Source organism: Ovis aries, chromosome 3 (assembly GCF_016772045.2).
Source record: "Ovis aries strain OAR_USU_Benz2616 breed Rambouillet chromosome 3, ARS-UI_Ramb_v3.0, whole genome shotgun sequence".
Lineage (NCBI taxonomy): Eukaryota > Metazoa > Chordata > Mammalia > Artiodactyla > Bovidae > Ovis > Ovis aries.
In genome coordinates this window covers 41,779,254-41,790,000 of record NC_056056.1, presented here as the reverse complement: position 1 = coordinate 41,790,000, position 10,747 = coordinate 41,779,254, and the positions used below count along the sequence as shown (strand labels likewise).

Below are 10,747 nucleotides of genomic sequence, written 5' to 3'. Positions count from 1 at the left end.
TTTCAGCCATGCGCGCTCTCTCTCTTTCTCTCTCTCTTTTTCTCTCTCTCCCTCTCTCTAGCCTGGGGCTTGAATTTGCATGTCTAATTCATTTACTCACCATATTTGAATTGGCCTGAACAGATGTAAATCGGGAAGGATGGGAAAAACTGCAGTCATCAACAATGATTAATCAGCTGTTGCAGGCAGTGTCTTAAGGAGACTGGTAGGAGGAGGCATGGAAACCAAAAGGCCGTGTGTTTAGAAGCCTAATTGTCACATCAAGCATCATTGTCCCCATGCAACAACCACCACCTTATACATCACTTCCTGTTTCATGCAGCTCAAAAACATAGACTGAAGATTTATTTTTAATATGTTGACTTTATTTCTGAGCAAAGCATCGGTCATGTGTGTATTTTTCCATAGTCCCACCTTGGAGCATTTATGTAGACATTGTAAATAAATTTTGTGCAAAAAGGACTGGAAAAATGAACTGTATTATTGCAATTTTTTTTTTTTTTGTAAAAGTAGCAGTTTGGTATGAGTTGGCATGCATACAAGATTTACTAAGTGGGATAAGCTAATTATACTTTTTGTTGTGGATAAACAAATGCTTGTTGATAGCCTTTTTCTATCAAGAAACCGAGGAGCTAATTATTAATAACAATCATTGCACACTGAGTCTTAGCGTTTCTGACGGAAACAGTTTGGATTGTATAATAACGCCAAGCCCAGTTGTAGTCGTTTGAGTGCAGTAATGAAATCTGAATCTAAAATAAAAACAAGATTATTTTTGTCATGCTGACTCCACTGCTTGAAAAATTTGTTTACTGCCCCCCAAATTTTTCATGATGAATGCAGTAAATATAAAAATTAATTTTAGCTCCCTCAGATACATATGCCTTTGAAAATTTGAACCACAAAGTAAATTATTTAATAATAGTCACTGATTTCTTTAAGCTGACTTAATGAACTCCTAATATCAGCAAATTTAAGGCCTAAGGGCACTAAACTAACTGTAGACTCAGATTACAGCCAACAGAATTACTCATCTAATATCAGTGAAATTATTCTTGCACATGATGGGAAACCTAAAGGACTGAGTTACGTCTTTCACTAAGGATGTTACCTAGGATGAGCAGTATATGTTTATTAGGAAATTAACTATATGGATGAAGAGACCAGACTTCAAAAATCTAATTTTTATAAATATGCTCTATGTTCTCATTGGATCAAACTGGTTATTAACCAATTTTCCAGAACAGCTGTACAGAATTTAGGCATGGCAGCCAGCTAAATGGTACAAAATAACATGTTTAAGCTGGAATAGCTTATAATTTTATTGAAATAAAATTGCGGCTATAAAAAGTGCTTCCCAAAGCTAAGGAAAATATACAAATATTTTAATTAAGGCAAATTCGTTTTTAAAAAATCAGGCTTTTAGTAGTGATTGCTTTGTAAACAAAGGATGGGTCGAAGGAGAGTGCCTTAAACTCAAGCCTGACATTCAGGCCCGTGTCACCCTATAAACCCGCCCTGAACAATTCTATTTTCTATTTGAAAAGGGAAACCAGCTGCGGGTTGGGTTTACTAGGTGGCGTGTGATTGACTGACTCACCTGCTGGAGCGGCCGTGCACTCTCTCACCTTTTGTTTATGGGGCCTGGTTCCTAAACACGTGGATCCGGAGAAAGAGAGCGAGGCTCGACCTTCTGCAGCCTCGCACGCAGCGCCCTCCGCCCTACCCCGCCCCCACCCTATCTAGGGGATTGTTTCAGTTTCCCATTCGGACCCAGTGGCAGTTCTTCGTCTACATAAATAGTCCATATTCGTGAAATAATTCTCTCTTGATAGGTGGTTACTAGCCGTTAACAACCATTTATTTACTTTAAAAATTAATAATAAACTTTATAAACTAACCAGCCATTTGCCCCTCCTCTCCAGTACATGCCTGGGTGAGTTGGTTATTTTCAGTCTTTATTCTAGAGGAAGCTCTTGCCGGGTGGGGGAGGGAAAGAAAGGGGAGGGGAGGAAGGAGGGGTGGGGCGGTGGGGGCAGGCCCTGGGAGAAGGAGAGGGGTCCAAGTGGAGAAGAATTAGGGAATATGGAGGCTATGAAGACTCAAGATCATTAGTGTTCAGTGAATCAGAAAAAAATAAAACAAACTGTGTTCTTTCCCTGCGTTTCCCCTTCTGCGTGCCTGTTTTGTGAGAACCTTGCTCTCTGGCGGGTCCTTTTTCCCCCTGCCTGGACACCCCCACCTCCCCCTTAATGCTATTTTAGCTTTTCCTCTTGTAAATTTCAGAGCCAGCTCAGAGGTTATTGAGGACACTTAACCGAAAGAGGGAAATAATAGAGGTGCTGAGAGCGTTTTTGATGTTTCTTAAAAGGCAAAAACAAAACGCCCTCTTCTAAACAAGGGCACGCAATTGTACCTGCTTTTTATTTTTATTTGGGGAGGGGGCGCGCGGGTTGAATGAGACTACTTTTAAATATGATTTAAATATTTTTCCGAAAAAATTAAAATTCTCCTATCATATTTAATCAGCTGTAATTATAACACATTCGAAATGAATAATATGCCTTGACAGTATTTTTATTGTTATTGTTCATTGCATGATGTTCGACTGCTTTAGAAGCACAGGAAAGAGAAGTAAACGCGCTACAAATGGGGAATTACCCTCGTTTAGCATTAAAATTCATTTAGATAAAATTGCCACAAACATTTAAATGGGAAGATTAGTTCCCCCTCACGCCTTATTGCACTCGCTCAATGGTTCCGTTAAGAACATTTTACACGTTGGAAATTCCGTCTTCTCAGACGGCTTGCTGTTTCCTAGTTACCCACATTCAAAGCAAAGGCAGCAGCAAAGGCAGCCGCAGCAGCAGCAGCAGGGAAAAAAAAAAAAAGTTTTGGCAACTGGTCTGCAATTCATCCGCTTCTGGCCCCAAACTCCCCTCCGCCCACAGCAATCCGCCCCCCACCCATCACCTTTCCTCACCCCCACATTAGGTAACGGGCAGAGTCCTGTGGAGGAAACAGCCTCTGAGTTGTACAGCATGTATATAATGTTCAATACAAAGAAATATAGGCTCCCCTATCCTGCTTCTGCTGTGAATGGAGGGGTTAGCCTGAAAGTGCTGAGTTTCTCACATCCTCTGCTCTGAGCCCACAAGGCACGTTTTTTGGCTTTCTGTCCTGCCAGGACATTTCCAGGAAATTCACCACTGCTTCTTGCCTATATTAGACATGTGTGAAAGAATGACCTTTGAAAAGCCCGTGCAACGTCTAGTTTCTCCCTCTCCTTTCTCCTGTCTCTTTCCTTCTCCCTTTGCCTCTCTCTCCCTCACTCCCCCTTTCTCTCGCTCCTTCCCTCTTCCCTCTTTCTGCCCCTCCCTTCGCAGGGCCGCAGGAAAAGAAGAACGTCGGCTTCGACTGCCATCTTTTGGGGATTTGGAAAAACGACTCGGTAGGAATCCGAGGGAGGCGGGGGAACGCGGGGGCTGGGGGGGAACCCCCTTATTATCCTGTGTCGGAACTGGCTCCCTTAATCTGATGCTTAAATATTTGATGTGGAAAAATTACCCATAAAATTAGTTACTAACAATTTCAAATTGAAATCACTTATCGAATTATAAACGCATTAAAGCTGTATGGATGGTATTAGGAGTTCCTCGGGAGGCAGCGGGTGTCTCCTTCCAGAGCGCCCGGCCGACGAGCTTCGCTCCGGGGAGAAGCACCCCCGCGGAGCCTGGGGACGGGGTGGGGAGGGCGGCGCTCGGGGCGCCGGGGTCCCCGCAGTGGGAGGTGCAGTTCGGCGGCCGGAGGCTCCGTCTCGCTCGGCTCGAGGGGGCTGGGAGGAGGGAGAGGAAGGAGCGGCGGTGGGAGGCTCCGACCCTGGGGCCCAGGCGCCTACTAAGAAACTTTGTAGTGAAGTCGAAAGGTTCTGAAAAGAAAAAGCACCATCGCCACGCGCCCCCTCCCGCCCGCGTCTCCCACGCGGCGCGCAGACTTTGCGCTCAGGCTTCATTGCCGAGTGCAGCGCCCCCCGAGTCTGCTGCCGGGCAGGAGGGAGATGCCTGTGGCCTGGGGCTGGGGCTGGGGCTGGGCCGGCCTCCGCGCGCCGAGAGATCCTTCGGGCCGCGGCGGCAGTTGAGGGGATCCGGGCCGGAACGCGGCTGCCACTGAGTCCTAACCCTGAGTCCTGGCCCCCGGCAGGTGCAGGGCGGACAGGTCTCTGCGTAGAGCCCAGAGCACCCGGGGGCGGGGGGGGGGGCGTGTGGGAGAAAGGGGGGCGGTTCCGGCACCTCCACTAGCCTCCTATCCCCTCCCCAACCCAACTGAAAAGTCAAGTCTAAGGGGGCTGCAGACTTCGTCTCTGGAGACGAGGCGACCCCGTGTCAGCGCAGAAGGTTGTGGAGAGGCACCTCCTAGGGGACTCCGGGCCCCGTTCCCTCCGAACAGCTCGACTCGGTGGGCTAGAGGCTTCTTGGTGGACTGTGGGAGCGGGACTGCGAGAGCTTGGGGCCTGGGGGCATTTGGGACCCGGGCAGCGCCGGCCAGGCGCAGTGGGGGAGCCGTGGGCAGCACTCAATGCATTAGGTAGGAGCTCCTCCGGATCACTTTTAAACCTCTGCAGACTTTCCCCAGCCTTTCGGATCCCAGCAGGCCCTCGGCTGTATAGACAGCAAAATCCTGACGATGCGGAGCTCCCTGGTAGGCGCTTGGACGCCGGGTGGAGTGGCGTGGAACTGGGTCGTGGGGTGCCTTGTGTGGCCTGCCGTGTCACCCCGTTTCACTCCCCTCTCCCTGACCACCCCTCACCCACTTGACTGTGGGGCATCCCGTGGCACTTAGGTAGCCAGGTGCAGAGTCTACACGAGGTTGGGAATCCCAAGGCCCAGGACAGGGCTGTGAAGAAGAGAGTGTGGGAAATCGCCCCTTGAGGGAGTCGCTGATGGCGGGGAGGAGCGGGGGGAGGGGTTGGGGAGACTATCTCTTTTTGGCCCAATCTGCCTGACAACGAGTCCGTCGCGTTCTCTCCCAAGGCAGAGCTGTAAAGGAAAAACAAACAACATATTGAGCAATCAGTTCGCCAACACTGGAGCTTTTAAGAGCCTTTGCCGTAAAAACTGGTGTCCCGGGGGTCTCGATGGGGAGATGGGCATTTAGGGTTTCAGTTCTGGCGGGCCGAGCCGTGGGGTCGCTTCTCCACGCCCTGCCTTCTAACCTGCCAGGCGCGCTCAGCCCACCGCTGGGAAAACTAGGCGCTGAAGCCCTGGAGAAAAGGGATTTAGTTTTAAGCCAGTCTCCCATTGATCGGGTCGGTAATTCCTACCCCAGCCCACTCGCAGACAAACTCACCTCTACCCTAAAGCATTAAGTTCATTACGCGAGCAATGATCTTAATCTCCAGGCGGAAAACGAGTCCCGGGACCTCGCGGACGGGAGAAGCAGTGAATAAAGTCACTTGCTTGCGCACCCGCGCAGCCGGCTCCTCAGGGCGGGGGCCACGAGTGGCAGGGCAGGCAGCGCCCAGGTTGCGCGTTCCACGCTGGGGCGTTTCCTGCAGGGGTCAGGGAACCCCGTGTCTGCTTTCTTAAGGATAGCGACCTTTTCGAAGGGTGGGGTTGCTCTCGCTCGCTTTCTTCCTCCTCCTTTCAGTTTTCTTCTTGGGGAGCGCCCCCCACCCCGCACTTCTGCTCTCTCTTCCTCCTCCTTCCCCCGCAAAGTGGCGAATTCCCCTTCCCTTCCTAGTGTCCCGAGGTATGCAGGTCCAGCACGCAGTCCGGGTAACCCATCACTTTTTCGCACCCGCCTACTTCAGCCACCAGCCCAGGACACGCGAGGATGGGGATCGTTCAACGAAGCCCTATTGAAGCCACTTGCTGAGGGCACCCTGGGGCTTTAAACAACCGGATTCCTCGATCTAGGGGAGATCCCTGCGCCCATTGATAATTCCATCTCAGAGAAAGCCAGCGAAGCGGCAAACACCCCTAGTAGCCGCCTGCTCCCCATTCCCACCCCCCCAATACCACCCCCCACCCCCCGCCTTGGCATTGAGCAGCGTCTGGCACCGCAGGGAGATGGAGGCGAGCCACGCGCCCCCGTCCTTACTGGCAGACCCACGAGGCGCCAGCTTTTTGTGCAGACTCAGTTTCCATCCGACAATCGTGCAAGCGGGGATAACACAACGCAAAGGCTGTGTGAACCCCGTTTCCCTCACCACCACCATCCCCATCTGATTTTCAAGACGTGCGTTTTCAGGTAGTCCTAAACCGTGAACAGCGAGCTTTGTGTCTTATCTAGTGGGGGTGGGGATGGAAGAGGAGGAGACTCCCACCTCCCGCTGCAGTCTTTAATGTCTGAAATAACGAAATGCCTGTGTGGCAGCTGCTGCTTGAGCCAAAACTAACTCTTTGGAAGACGGAAAAGAGTGAAAGGCAAAGAAAGACTGTTCATTTTTTTTCCTTTGGTGCCGTTTGGGATGTCATCTGTTTCCTTGGCGACTGTGTTCAGCCCCCGGAGCCCCTGGGCTCCTGGATTGTTAGGGGGGAAAAGCATGCTATTTCTGCACCGTCATTTATCACTGTCACCGCATAATGATTCCCCTTGCAGCCCCTTATTGATGTTTGTAATTGCATTATCTCATAAAGGAGGATGATCAATGAAACCGAGCCGTGCATTCTGGGGTCAGAGGAAGCCAAAGTACTGTTTGTCCCCTTTAATACAACAAGTACTCATTATCTTTAGGTCTGCATTCAAAAAATGATCTGATCTGGGGCTGACCCTGTCGGACATCCCAACACTTTTTAAAACGCGGTTTGTATAACCTTTTGCTTAAATGCTAAATCAAGTACCTGTCTCGCATTTCAACGAAACAAGATGCTAAAACTGAAAAGGAGAAGCATTTTTTTCTTTCTCTCTCTCTTTTTTTTTTTTTTTTCCGGGAGGGGTGCGGAGATACGACCGTCTGAAGATGCACGCAATTTTACACCGCAATTTTACTGATATAATGTAGCAAAAGCAACCCCCATCAACAAGGGACGCAAGTTATCTAAAGAATGAAAAAATGGGCTAAGGGGGAGAGGTATCTGGGCGAATTTAACAAGGTCGGTACTAAAGAATAAAACCACATCCGGTTTAATTAATAAGAGCTATAAACTGAAATAATTCCCCATGATTCTGCCCTTGCTTCTCCCTTTTACAGAGTCATATCTCTTCGTTTTAGATAAATGACTTGTGTGCCTGTTCGATTCTCACAACAACAATAACTAAATCAGTTGCACTCTGTGTCTAAAACCGTCTACAAACTCCAGCAAATAAAAAGAAGTTCATTTGTCTATTAAGGCAAGTATTTAGTTGAGCAGAAATGTCCCAGTAACACTGAATGGAGTTCATGTAATCCCAAGAAAATCAAGTCATCTTGTTGCATTGAAGTAAATGAAAAAAATACAAAGGAGGAAAGGTCCAAGTGTAATTTTAAACTAAATGCATTATTGGACTGTCACAGTGAAAACTGTGCTTGTGTAACTGGGATGGAGGGAGTGGACATCAACTTAACTCACATTTAGCTGAAAGGTTTTAGAAAGGAAACAAGTATTCCAGGTTTGGTTATCATTTTAATTTGTGGAAAGAGGAAAAATGGAGACTCTTAATTAATCATCTCAAACATTAGGATAAGGGAATCCTTTAAAGAAAAAATTAAGCAGAGCTTATTTTAAACATTGCAAGACTTTATTACCAAAAAGAAAAGTTTCCAATCCTCTGAAGATGACTTCTTCTAAGTTAATAAGACTACCCCCCAAAAAAAGATGAAGACCAGTTGTTTATTTTTAAAGTTCTAGAAATAATTTCTTAACAATATACATCAATTTTAAATAAAAAGATCCAGATGAAAAGCCTTCACCATGAAAGAAAGTGAGGACTAAGTTAAATGAAATAGTATGTCCTGGTAATTTGACGTCTTGACATAAAGCCTTAAATCGAATGATAGCAAAACAAAGGGCAAAAATACTCCCCTTGGAAAAATAACTTTAATAATAAAGGTAAAAAAAAGTTTTAATTGTGTTGAACCACCATGCAATATTTCTCTAAAAGGCATATTCTTTGAACAAGTGTTATTTCCCAGGAATTCTGTCAAATCACTTTGAAATAATATATGTTTTGTATTATTTAAATATTCTGGCACTTCTGTTCTTTGAAAATGCTTGAACTGAAATGGATATGCAGCCACGCATATATTTACTATAAATGGTGTCTTGTCGTTAACATAAAATATTAGAGGGAGAATAAAACTTTGGGCTTTGTCAGTTGAGATAGCATTTTTTAGCATAATACTCTGATTTTCAAAACACACAAATGAAACCCCTTGATTTTAACCAATCAACACAAGTCTTTCTCCTATTTGGCTGGGGATCTGGCATTCTGTACATTTTCTATTTTTAATATTTAGTGTTATAGCCCACGGTTAAAATAATGAAAAATTAGTCTCGTTTCAGATATTATTTATTTATGGAACGAACATGATTAAAACATAAACACACACAAACTGCAGCTGCAACAGAAAAAAAAACTTGATTTACGGTTATTAAATCTTTGATCGCCATGTTAATGTTTCTTTTTCTACCTTTCATTTGCATTTTAATCTATCGAATCTTTACAATTTTGCTGCCTCCTATTTCAATGATTGATTACAGATCTGAAATAAGAGAAACCAAGCCTAGCTTTTCTTTTTCCTTTCTTTTATGCGCTTTCTTTTTTCTTTTTTTTTTTTCTCCCCCTCCTCTTCCCCCTGGGTAGATTTCTGAAACTTTCTCTCAATGCTAATGTAGACAGGACAAATTAATTCTGCTCTTTTAAATGTCAAAGATATAAATAAAAAATGTTTTCTGTCCCAAACGTGAATATTTTCCCAGCCGCTTGTTTTCCAGTCGTAAAAAATCATCCCAGCAAAACGCAATTAACAGTGAAACACACATCCACGGAGGCGTGGATTTTTTTTTTTTAAAGGACGTGTGTTTGTGAGTTAGAGAAAGGTGAGAAGTTCATCGTCCCTTCACCATTAGTAGCCCAGCCTCGGCTTTTTTTTTTTTTTTTTCCTCTTTCACATACAGAGATTCGGTCTCTAGTTCTATCTGTGATCTAAGTCACACAAACAAACAAAAACAAGCCTGGTGGGGGCTTGCGGTACTTAAGTTGATTTCTTGAGACAAGCTGTATAAAGACAAAAGGGGAAGCGAAGCAGGACTGTTTGTTTTTCTCCCTGGCTTACCACTGCCCCTTTGCCCCTTTCTACCCCCAGCCCTCCCCACACCCCCTCCCCCGATTCCCCCTGCTCCGCGGATAAGGCGGTCATTTGCTGACCGCTTTGCCCGTAAGCGTCACTTTTCGCGCTGGCATGAAAGTGAGTGTGGCGACGGTTTTGGAAGGCGCCGGCCGGCCAGAGGGTGGGCGCATCCTCCTGGGGGCTCTGGAAAGCTCTGGCCCGGAACAGATTGCGCCTCGGGCCAGACTAGGGACCCAGGTTCGGGTGGGAGACGCACACCTCGCCGTGGCGGAGGAGGCGAGCCCCCTGCGCTGGAGCCCAGGCCGGGTGGGAGTGCATACATCCTCCCCAGCCAGCCGCACGTCTGGGCACCTGAAAGGAGCGCCCGCACCCCCAGCCCACCTCCGCGTCCGCGCCCCTATGCTGAGCCCCCCGTGATGGGTTTTAATGCCTGCGGACGCAGAGGAGTCGGCAGAAGAGTGAGGACGGACTTCTCCGGCCGGCCCAGGCTGCTCGAGCTCTTGTCCGCGTGTAGTGCGCCGTGCCTGGGCAGAGAGCGAGCCGGGAGAAGTCGGAGGGATGCGACCCCCACCTCGGAAATCTCTGCGTGGGCAGGCACACTGGCAGGAAGCGGGATGAGGGCCGTGAGAGGGAGAAATGGCCCAAGCAGTCTCTCCAGATGGGCCTTTGGACTCCATGCGCACCCAAGGGCGTGCTCACGGACAGGTCGCAGAACGTCTTCCCCGGGTCGGTCCCCCGGACTCTGCTTTGCGCCCTTTCTCCTAGAGACCGCTTGGGTGGCTGCTGCGACCAGGGCGATCTTCATTAAAGTCCACTCACCAGGTGGTTAAAATAGAGACACGGGTGGGGGAAAGACATTTGATCCTGGCCGACCCTTTGTCTTGAAGCAGATTAGGTAGCCTAAAAATAAGAGGAAAAACAGAAAGTCTAGACAGGAAAACTTATTGTGTTCACAAAATATAAAAATGAACCCGAGCGGTCTGGTACCGCAAGGGGTGAAGATAGATCCTTGTAGACAAGCGGGAAGACAAGACTGGGAAGATTTAAAGTGAAAGAAACGGCAGATTATTAAGAAAGTAATAGTAAGGTGTCCCATACACTACAGTTTTATTGTTGGGTAGTAACTACCCGATTTATTTATTGCCAGGTCTGTATAATAGAGATAATGACCACAAACTCAAGATAAATTCTTAGGCGCCCAGCCGGACAATTCTTTTTTATTTAAGAGAGCGAGTCTGAAAGGTGAGCCTCATCTCCACTCCTCGAAGATTTGTCTTGCTTTCTACCATATTATAAGCATGACATGCAAATAAATAAGTGCTGTGCAGTCTGTGTGGGTAGGCCGGCAGGATTTATTTCAGGTGCGAGAGGAACATACACGGAATACGAATTTCCGCAGGAGCTGCGGAGTAATGCCTTCCCTCTCCTTCTCAGCTGCCCGCTCCACCCAGTCTGCCTCCCTTTCCGTGGGAGCAG

General features: G+C 47.4%; 1 protein-coding gene and 1 long non-coding RNA gene across 9 annotated transcripts in view; one reads left to right on the top strand and one right to left on the bottom strand.

Moving 5' to 3' along the window:
• Positions 1 to 781, top strand: part of MEIS1 (Meis homeobox 1) — a 146,823-nt gene extending 146,042 nt beyond the window's left edge. For all 8 annotated transcript variants that reach the window (XM_042245978.1, XM_042245979.1, XM_060413859.1 and 5 more), the window contains one exon: positions 1 to 781. This exon is cut by the window's left edge. The gene's annotated coding sequence lies outside the window, so the exon portion shown is untranslated.
• A 1,780-nt stretch (positions 782 to 2,561) lies between these two features.
• Positions 2,562 to 5,500, bottom strand: LOC132659581 (uncharacterized). The gene is made up of 2 exons (XR_009600145.1): positions 5,347 to 5,500; positions 2,562 to 5,036 (listed from the first exon to the last, which is right to left on the bottom strand). It is a non-coding gene; the product is annotated as an uncharacterized LOC132659581 (long non-coding RNA).
• Positions 5,501 to 10,747: the final 5,247 nt, after the last annotated feature.